The sequence below is a fragment of the Euprymna scolopes genome, chromosome 11, assembly GCF_053919585.1.
Source record: "Euprymna scolopes isolate OS-2025 chromosome 11, ASM5391958v1, whole genome shotgun sequence".
NCBI classification, from domain to species: domain Eukaryota; kingdom Metazoa; phylum Mollusca; class Cephalopoda; order Sepiida; family Sepiolidae; genus Euprymna; species Euprymna scolopes.
The window spans coordinates 108,792,099-108,800,491 of NC_136492.1; the positions used below are offsets into that span (position 1 = coordinate 108,792,099).

At 34.4% G+C, this 8,393-nt stretch overlaps 1 pseudogene; it reads right to left on the reverse strand.

The window, feature by feature from the left end:
• Nucleotides 1-7,873: 7,873 nt before the first annotated feature.
• LOC145288526 (5S ribosomal RNA) lies at nt 7,874-7,990 on the reverse strand (annotated as a pseudogene).
• Between the last annotated feature and the right edge of the window lie 403 nt (nt 7,991-8,393).

The following is an 8,393-nucleotide window of genomic DNA, read 5'->3' on the forward strand; positions in this document are numbered from 1 at the left end:
GAGCATTTTTTGTTAATCTAATATATAAAAGGTTATATGTTGGTCTGTCTGTCCGTCTCCATACTTTCAAGCTCTATCTCCTCCGAAACTAAAAGTTGCAGAGCGGCGCTAGGGGCCTCAAAGGATGGGATTTTTTACGGGCCGTCCTTTTATGGGTCTTTAGCCGGTTAAAATTGGTTTTAAGGGCTCAAAAATTGGTCAAAATTGAAAAAAATTGCTGAAAATTTTGTACATTCATCTTAGTTTATTCTTAAGTTTTAATCACTTTATCTGCATGTCACGTTTGTACAGTGGTAACGTGACCAGTTTTGAATACTATAGTTTCGGTTTCGATTCTTGCTGATGGCACCTAAATACTTTTTTTTTTCTTTGAAATCACGACTTTATAATAATATATACGCAATTTGGAGAAATTAGATCTCGTATTTAAGCATATTTTACGCCCGAGCAAAGCCCCCCCCTCCCGCTAGTAATGAAGAAATAAGGATAACTTAAATTGTGTAAATCATTTTCATGCTCTTTCAATGCATTTGCATTTTATTAATTCGTATTCTTTATTAATTAAAATTGACTTGTTAATTAAAGTAAATTTTAATTAATGACTAAATCACTGGAAGAATTACTATGTACAATGTTTCTGATTTTTTTTATTTTAGATCAAGATCGATAATTTGTATTATTTGGATTATTCAAACTACTGTTCTCATCTTAAGTGTTATTCGCACAACGTTTCAACTGATGTAACCTTCTTCAGGTGTATCTTGTCAAACTCGAGTTTGCAAAGATCTGCGGCGTAACGGATAAAATACTAAGTAAAATTCAGTTCGAAGTAACACTCTTCTGAAAGTTGACAGTTCAATCTTCAGTGTGGGTGATACTAACAATAAAAATTGTGAATTACTTATAACTTCTACCTGGTCATGACTGGGTTAAGTAAAGTGTTCTGTTGAAAATTCCGTGCAGATTCCCAAATTTGACAGAAAGATTCCCGAGTGAAGAAGGTCGAAGGTTATATTGGTCGAAACATTGTGAGAATAACACTTAAGATGAGTAATAGTAGTCCGAATAGTACATATTATGCATTTGTTCTAATAAAACAGTGCCAGCTTAGTTGCAGATGTTGCAGTCATTACAGGTCTTGTACATCCAAGAGCTTATGTTACATCTTGACGATTTGAAGAGTGTCTTGACCAAGATTTGATCCACCTGAAAACAACAATGATACAAGAATGCCTGCACAGTTTGGCAATGATATCTATCGAATGAAATATCGTCCAGTCTCTGGATTATTTACGATTTATTCAAGACTTTGCTGCCATCAAAGCATGAAAAGTTGATTTTTGCTGAAGGTTTTTGACATCTGCAGGAATCTGTTTGTATAAATTTCAGTTATTTGTTGATTTAGATATAAATACAGGTAGTTTTTAATAAATGGGGTAATTTGATTTTTTTTGTATCTATATTTTATTTTTCTATTTCATTTAGGGTCACCAAATTCACTTCGCCTAGGGCCTTCAATTACCTAAGGGCGGTCCTGCTGTGACCAAACTGTTGCCGAGTTTGCCATGCACCCCGTCTCCTGTAGACTCTGTATCAATTGTCTGCCTCATCACTCCACACTCTATGATCTAATCAAATGAGCTCTTTCGCATCATCAAGAATTGCAGATCCACTTAGCTTCAACGGTTAAGTGCCAGTGGCTAGGGCGAGCTTTTGAGTTGATGGATTGTTGTTTCCCTTATGCCTTTCCATCCCATCTCACATATCCCTAACACATTGCAGTTGTATCTGTTCATAGTATGGGTAAGTTCTTCAAGCTTGGCAGGAGTATTGGGGTGTAGTAGGATCTGGATAGATGCAGTACCTTTGTTGCTCAGCAGCTGCTCCTACCTAGTTTGGAGGACAGGTATCATTTAGCAATTTTTTAAGAAAAAATTAATAGATAATATCTTCACCAGATGAAGTTATAATGAAACGTCTAATTAAAAATTTGCTTTTCAAAACCCCTTTCTTCTTTATTTACATTGTTTAATTATTTATATAATTCCCTCCTACGATTACTTATTGTCTCATCTGTATATTATTTACACCATTCTCTTCTTAATACTTACCTTCCCCTTATCCAACTCTTGAATCTCTCACATGCTGACTTCACACCTCAGTTCACTACTTAAGCTAGCGGGATAAACCATGTGACGGGATGGTGGTGATACTGCACTACTGGATGAAGGACCTCCTAGAAGCAGATTACTGGCCATGGCCAGGCCCGGAGAGTGATAGGCTCCACCAGGGGTCATTGCCTAAGATTTGCTACTTGATGAATACAACCAGAACAAATTTCATGTCAGTTTAATCGTTGGCCAGAACACCAAGTGGAAGTGGAAAATATGCTACTGGTGCCACCAAAGATAGCATCAAAGATAAGCTGAGCAAGGCGGTCAAACGTGTGGAGGATAGGTAATGATGGAGAGGACTGGTTGATAGGTCATCTGTAGCGCCCCAATGGCAACTGCCACGGGGCAGGTGAAGAAGGTGAAGATGTAGAATTGTGGAATGTGCTGTCAATCCTGACACTGCAGCTAAGTTCGCCAAAACCAGAAAAAAATGATCAAGACAGTTTCCTGACTAACCGTTTCATTTTTTTTTATCTTATCTCAGTTGCAACAGCAATGGTTATAGATAGATAGATAGAGAAAGAGAGGGGGGAAGGAGAAGAGAAGGAGAAAGAAAAGGAGAGAGGTAGAAAGAAAGATAGAGAAAGATATATATAGAGAAAAAGAAAAATAGAGAAAGATAGATATATGGATAAAGAGAGTGAGAGAGAGAGAGAGAGGGAGATATAGAGAGGTAGAAATAGAGATAGATAGATATACAGATAGATAAATATATAGATAGATAGATAGATAGAGAGAGAGAGAGAGAGAGAGAGAGAGAGAGAGAGAGAGAGAGAGAGAAAGAGGATAGAAAACCCGATTCTGCCTCATTCATGTGAGATATTGGACGGATACCATGTGCCACCTGCAGGAACAAGTCTTAAGAGACCACGTGGATGCTTCAAGATTTTGTTAGATGTTCTATAACTAATATCGAAGGTTATGCCATGTCCATTATGTAGTCATCTTGCAAAATCTAAGTTTTAATAAAAAAGAAAAACTAAACTATTTTTTTCGTACATTGTGTTTCAATAAACTAGAGATTTCTTCATAATTCCAAAAGAGTTTCAAATCTAACAGGTCCAACATTATTGGCAAAGTTCCGACCTCTGTCTAATCGCTGTAATGTCGCATCCCTGTATGTGTTTTACAAATAATGGAATGTGTTCTAATGAACTCATAACAGTTGTGCTCCTTCGGCGTACATACCCCCGGCTAACCTAAAAGCAGAAAAATCCCACCCTACTGTTGAGGCCCCTAACCCGCCGGAAAACATTTTACTCTAATAATTTCTTCTCTCGAGCTGATAAACTTTGGAATTCCTTCCTTGTTTCTTGCTTCACTTACTGTACTAACTTGTTTAAATGTACTGTAAACAGACATCTCGCTGCTCAACTCCCCACAGTCTTATGTTAGAGACGATCTCAAATAGTCACCTCTTACATTCCAAATGGCAATATTCTTTGTTTGGGGTGAAAAAGAGTTTAAAAATAATAAATTCATATTTTAATTTAATATCCTTACTCTTGTTTGTTTCCCAAATAAAATAAATATTATCGAACTGGATAGAATATGGAACCACTACAATCGATTGGAATCCCATTTAACTTAATTCATTTTATTTTATTTTTTATTTTTGTAAAATGTACACATTTATTATTTACTGGCTATTCAGAATAAAATATTAACTTTGTAGCAGAGAACCCAGCTAACTTCACTTCATTATACCGATATAATTTCATTTTATATCTTATTGTCTCTTAAAGTGCTCTCATAAATTAATTGAAATGTTGAAATTAAAGTTTGCCTTTGAACTGCCGAATACTGTTAAATGTTCGTAAAACAAAAAAGAAGTTTTCCTTCAGCTTGCAAAAACGACGATCTTTTTTCTTTTCTTGCTTCGACGTTCGTAAAAAATTCGTATTTCTTTCTTCTCACTGACATGTACATTCAAACGACTCTGAGTAAAAAAATTAAAAAAAAAGTCTTGGCCAATAAAAGAAACACCGGCTTCTTATGTGCTCAAATTCGACCACGTCTTAATTTGCATATGTACCTTTTCGTTTTCTATAGGTCGGGTTTCGAGTTTGAGTGTCAGTGACTTTTTACAATACACGCACATCACTCTTGGACACTTATTTCTATGACCGTTGTCACATTAATTAAAAACGAATATATGTACCACGTGACTATATGTGTCATCTTCTAGGTGTGTTCACATATCTATATGCTTGGCTCAGCCTGTCTGTCACACTTAAGTTTGAAATAGCACGTTCATTATTGAAGGTGCATATCGAATAAATACATTGTAGAAATATTGATTTTTGTTTAATTTTCTTTTCATATTCTTAAGAGTATATTGTCTTTGGGGAAGACTTTGTCTTGAAATGTGTGAATGGCTAGGTCCTTTTCTGTAAAATTCCCAAAGACGATGTGAAATTTAATAATAAGAACAAAATCTTGTATCACATCTTGGATAACAAAGTTTCTTAAAATCTTCACGAATTATACTTCATGAATTTTCGTTACAAATTTAAATTTAATTTCATTTTCCTTTGATTGTTTTTTTTTTTTTTTTAAATTTTTTTTACCTTCTTTAAGAATGTACATATTCAATAAATAACTCGAAGAAAATAAATCACACTTTAATCTTCTGAATCCGTTCAAGACAAGAAACAATAATCCAAATAATTCCGTGAAGAAAAACCCACTCAATTGCGGATTAGTATTTCATCTGTAAAACCTGAAACTAAAATTATATCAGTCTTGTCATGCAAGGATAAACATTAAGAATGAGGTTAAGTCGATTTTGATGACTCGCAACACGAACTACCAGCTTGTGTGTGAAAAATGCTTGAACAGCTTTGAAATATTTTATCATCTTGAGTAAATATATTCAACTCCTGACGCAATCCTTTACCTGTATAAGAGCCAGATACGTCCCAAAATGGAGTACTGTTGCTATATCTGGGCGGAAGCTGATCGGAGTACTCTATCCTGCCTTGACAAAAGCCAAAGTCAGCTTCAAAACCTAGTAGTTAATGCCCTTTTTCTTCCCTGCAACCGCTTTCCCACAGAAGAGACGCTGCGAGCCTGTCTCTACTTTATCGTTATTTTCATGGCAAGTGCTCATCTGAGCTTCAATCTATGGTACCTCCTTGCCAAACTTTCACAAAAAAACACTTGTCTTGTTACAACAACCATCAGCAGTTTCCTCCATTCTCTATCTGTGCTTAAATCTAAACACAAATTTCATGAACAAAGAACTACCCGCCTGTGTGGAACTCTGTTCTATTGAACTGCTTTCCAACTGACTACAATATGGTTGTCTTCAAGTCCAATGTAAACACGTTCTTGTCGAGTCCCCCCTCCACCCCGTAAATAATCCATTTCTACTTTATTTCCATCACTAACTATTAATATGCTATTGTCTTGGTAACCTCGGTGCACTCGAGTGGACTTCACTTGAGAAGTGGTGATTCCCATGCAAAAATATAATATATATATTTTTCTAAACAAAGAACCGTATTCTTAAAATACATCCATTCAGTATGATCAAATGAAAATGTTATTTGAAACGTAATAAAATCGAACTGATTAATGATGAACAAAGTCTATCATAGAGAATGCATCTAAAATGATTGTCCCATAATTCATTATATGTGATGTGTTGTCTTAAATAGCTGCTTGAATAGATGATGATGGTGATGCTGTTGATGATGGTGGCATTGCAGACAGGATCAGGAACTGCTTTAATTGTAGAGGGTATGATCACAATTGCTAGTTGCAGAAAAGAACAGAAAGATGATGGTGTTGCTGTAAGCAGGATCGGAAACTATTGCTAGAGGTAAGGGGCAGGAACATTATTACTAGTTACAGAAAAGAATAGAAAGATGATGCTATTGCTGCGGACAGAATTGGGAACTGCTACTAATGGTAGAAGGCAGAATTGCTGCTCTTAGTTGTACAAATCAAATCAGATTTGCTGTTGTTGCTGATGGCAGCGTTGGAATGGTCGCTAGCCATCATTAAATAGATTACTGGTCGGTTCATTACAGTCTTATAATGATTATAGTTCATTCAGCAGTATTTGATATGTAGCAAAGGTTATTATCCTTTGTGTTAGGAACAGAACTGCTTTGATAACGTGATGGGATTGCTTGACAATTGCTACTGATCATTTTAGATCATCAGTGGTTAGGAATTTCGTTGATGCTGCTCTGGTTATCCTCATCTCGAAGATGGATCACCAATTTGTCTAGTAAATGTTGCTGCTAGATTGCCGTCTTGCCTAATAACAACAATGGGGCAAACCACAAAATATCTTTATTTCATAGTGAATTCTTATTTTCTACTGATAACAAACAACTTGATGAGACCTGGTTAGTTGGGGAACAAGGAATGCATGCAAAGAGACTAAATCAGGCCTATCTTCTAACACATGCATTAAAGATATTGAGAATTTAACGTCTGGCTTCATTACAAGGAGTGTCGATCTATAAAGGAAGGGAGGACACAATAAAGGATACAATTTGAAACATAAATGAATCTATGAATGTCTAAACCAATGCAGTTTGAGTCGTCTAAAAAGTAGAGTGTTGGCATATTCACTATTTTGTAGACAGATGACACAGGCACTTTGTCTATAGTTCTGACACAACGTAACATCCAGCAAACAAGAGCATTCAATTTCAAATCAAAATTTGTTCCGAACTGTAGAGACCCAACACTCATTGGCATGAAATAACACCGAATAAATGCCTATTGTTTGTTTAAAATGATAGACATCTGTTGGTCAGGGTTTTTATAAATTCTCGCAATGATTTTTATGCTGATCCGAATGAATAACAGAAACCGAAAAACGATTTTCATCAGATGCATCATCTCCCCAATACAGCAAAAACTATTAAAATCATCTCAACAATACAGCAAAAACTTTTTGAAATATTTTTTCAGAATTAATCCAAATGCAACGTGCAACTCTGAATTTCACTTTGTTGCATTCGCATAAATATGAAACAGGACTGGATGCTCATGCAATTACTCTACAATTGTTTTTTAATATATATATATATATATATATATATATATATATATATATATATATATATATATATATATACATATATATATCTGTACACAATATATATATATATATATACATATATATATCTGTACACAATATATATATATATATACATATATATATCTGTACACAATATATATATATATATATATATATATATTATCACTCTCTCTCTCTCTCTCTCTATATATATATATATATATATATATATATATATATATATATATATATATAGTAAGTTATAAAATGAAGAGTCCTAGAGTGGATGAAACGCGGAATATTCAGTGTAGCTTAATCGCCATATACATTTTATAACTTACTAACTAGCTCTACCTACGTATTTAGTACTTTTGAAGTAAATACTTAGTTTACACATAAATCTATACTTTCGTATATTAATTTTATGTGAGTAAATTAAGTAGTTATATATATATATATATATATATATATATATATAAGGCTTCCTTCAGTTTGACAGACTATGGATACCCACTGTAAGGGTGCCTGTGCATGAAATTTGTGTGGCAAGAGTTGCGCAATCTCCAGCCACGCCTCTCCTGAGTCAACATTGTTGCATACCAGTGGCAAGTTGAGGTACAAGACGACTGGAAACAATGCTGAGATGAGCGGAGAGCACATACAGCGCCTAGAATTCCCAAATGGTCACCCGTCTGGTATTAGCCAGGCTCAACGTTGCTTAACTTCGGTGATCTGACGAGAACCCGTGTGTCAACGTGATTGTGCCGTATATATATATATATATATATATATATATATATATATATATATATATATATATATATATATATATATATATATATATATATCGCCAACATAGATAAAAAAAATAAAAAAGCATTATTTCACTAAGATAGCAAAAACCAAAAAAAGCATTATTTTACCAAGGTTGCAAAAACTGTCAATATCATTTTGCAAAGTTTGCAAAAACTCTCAACAAAAACATATAAGATAATAAAAAAATAAAAACAGTAAAAACATTCCACCAAGATATTAAAAACTGCCAACATTATTGTACTAAGATAGCAAAAACTAACAATATCACTTCACCAAGTTAGCAAAAACTATCAACAAGAATATACAAGATAACAAAAACCGGTAAAAATATCTCGTCAACATAGCAAAAGCTGTCAACA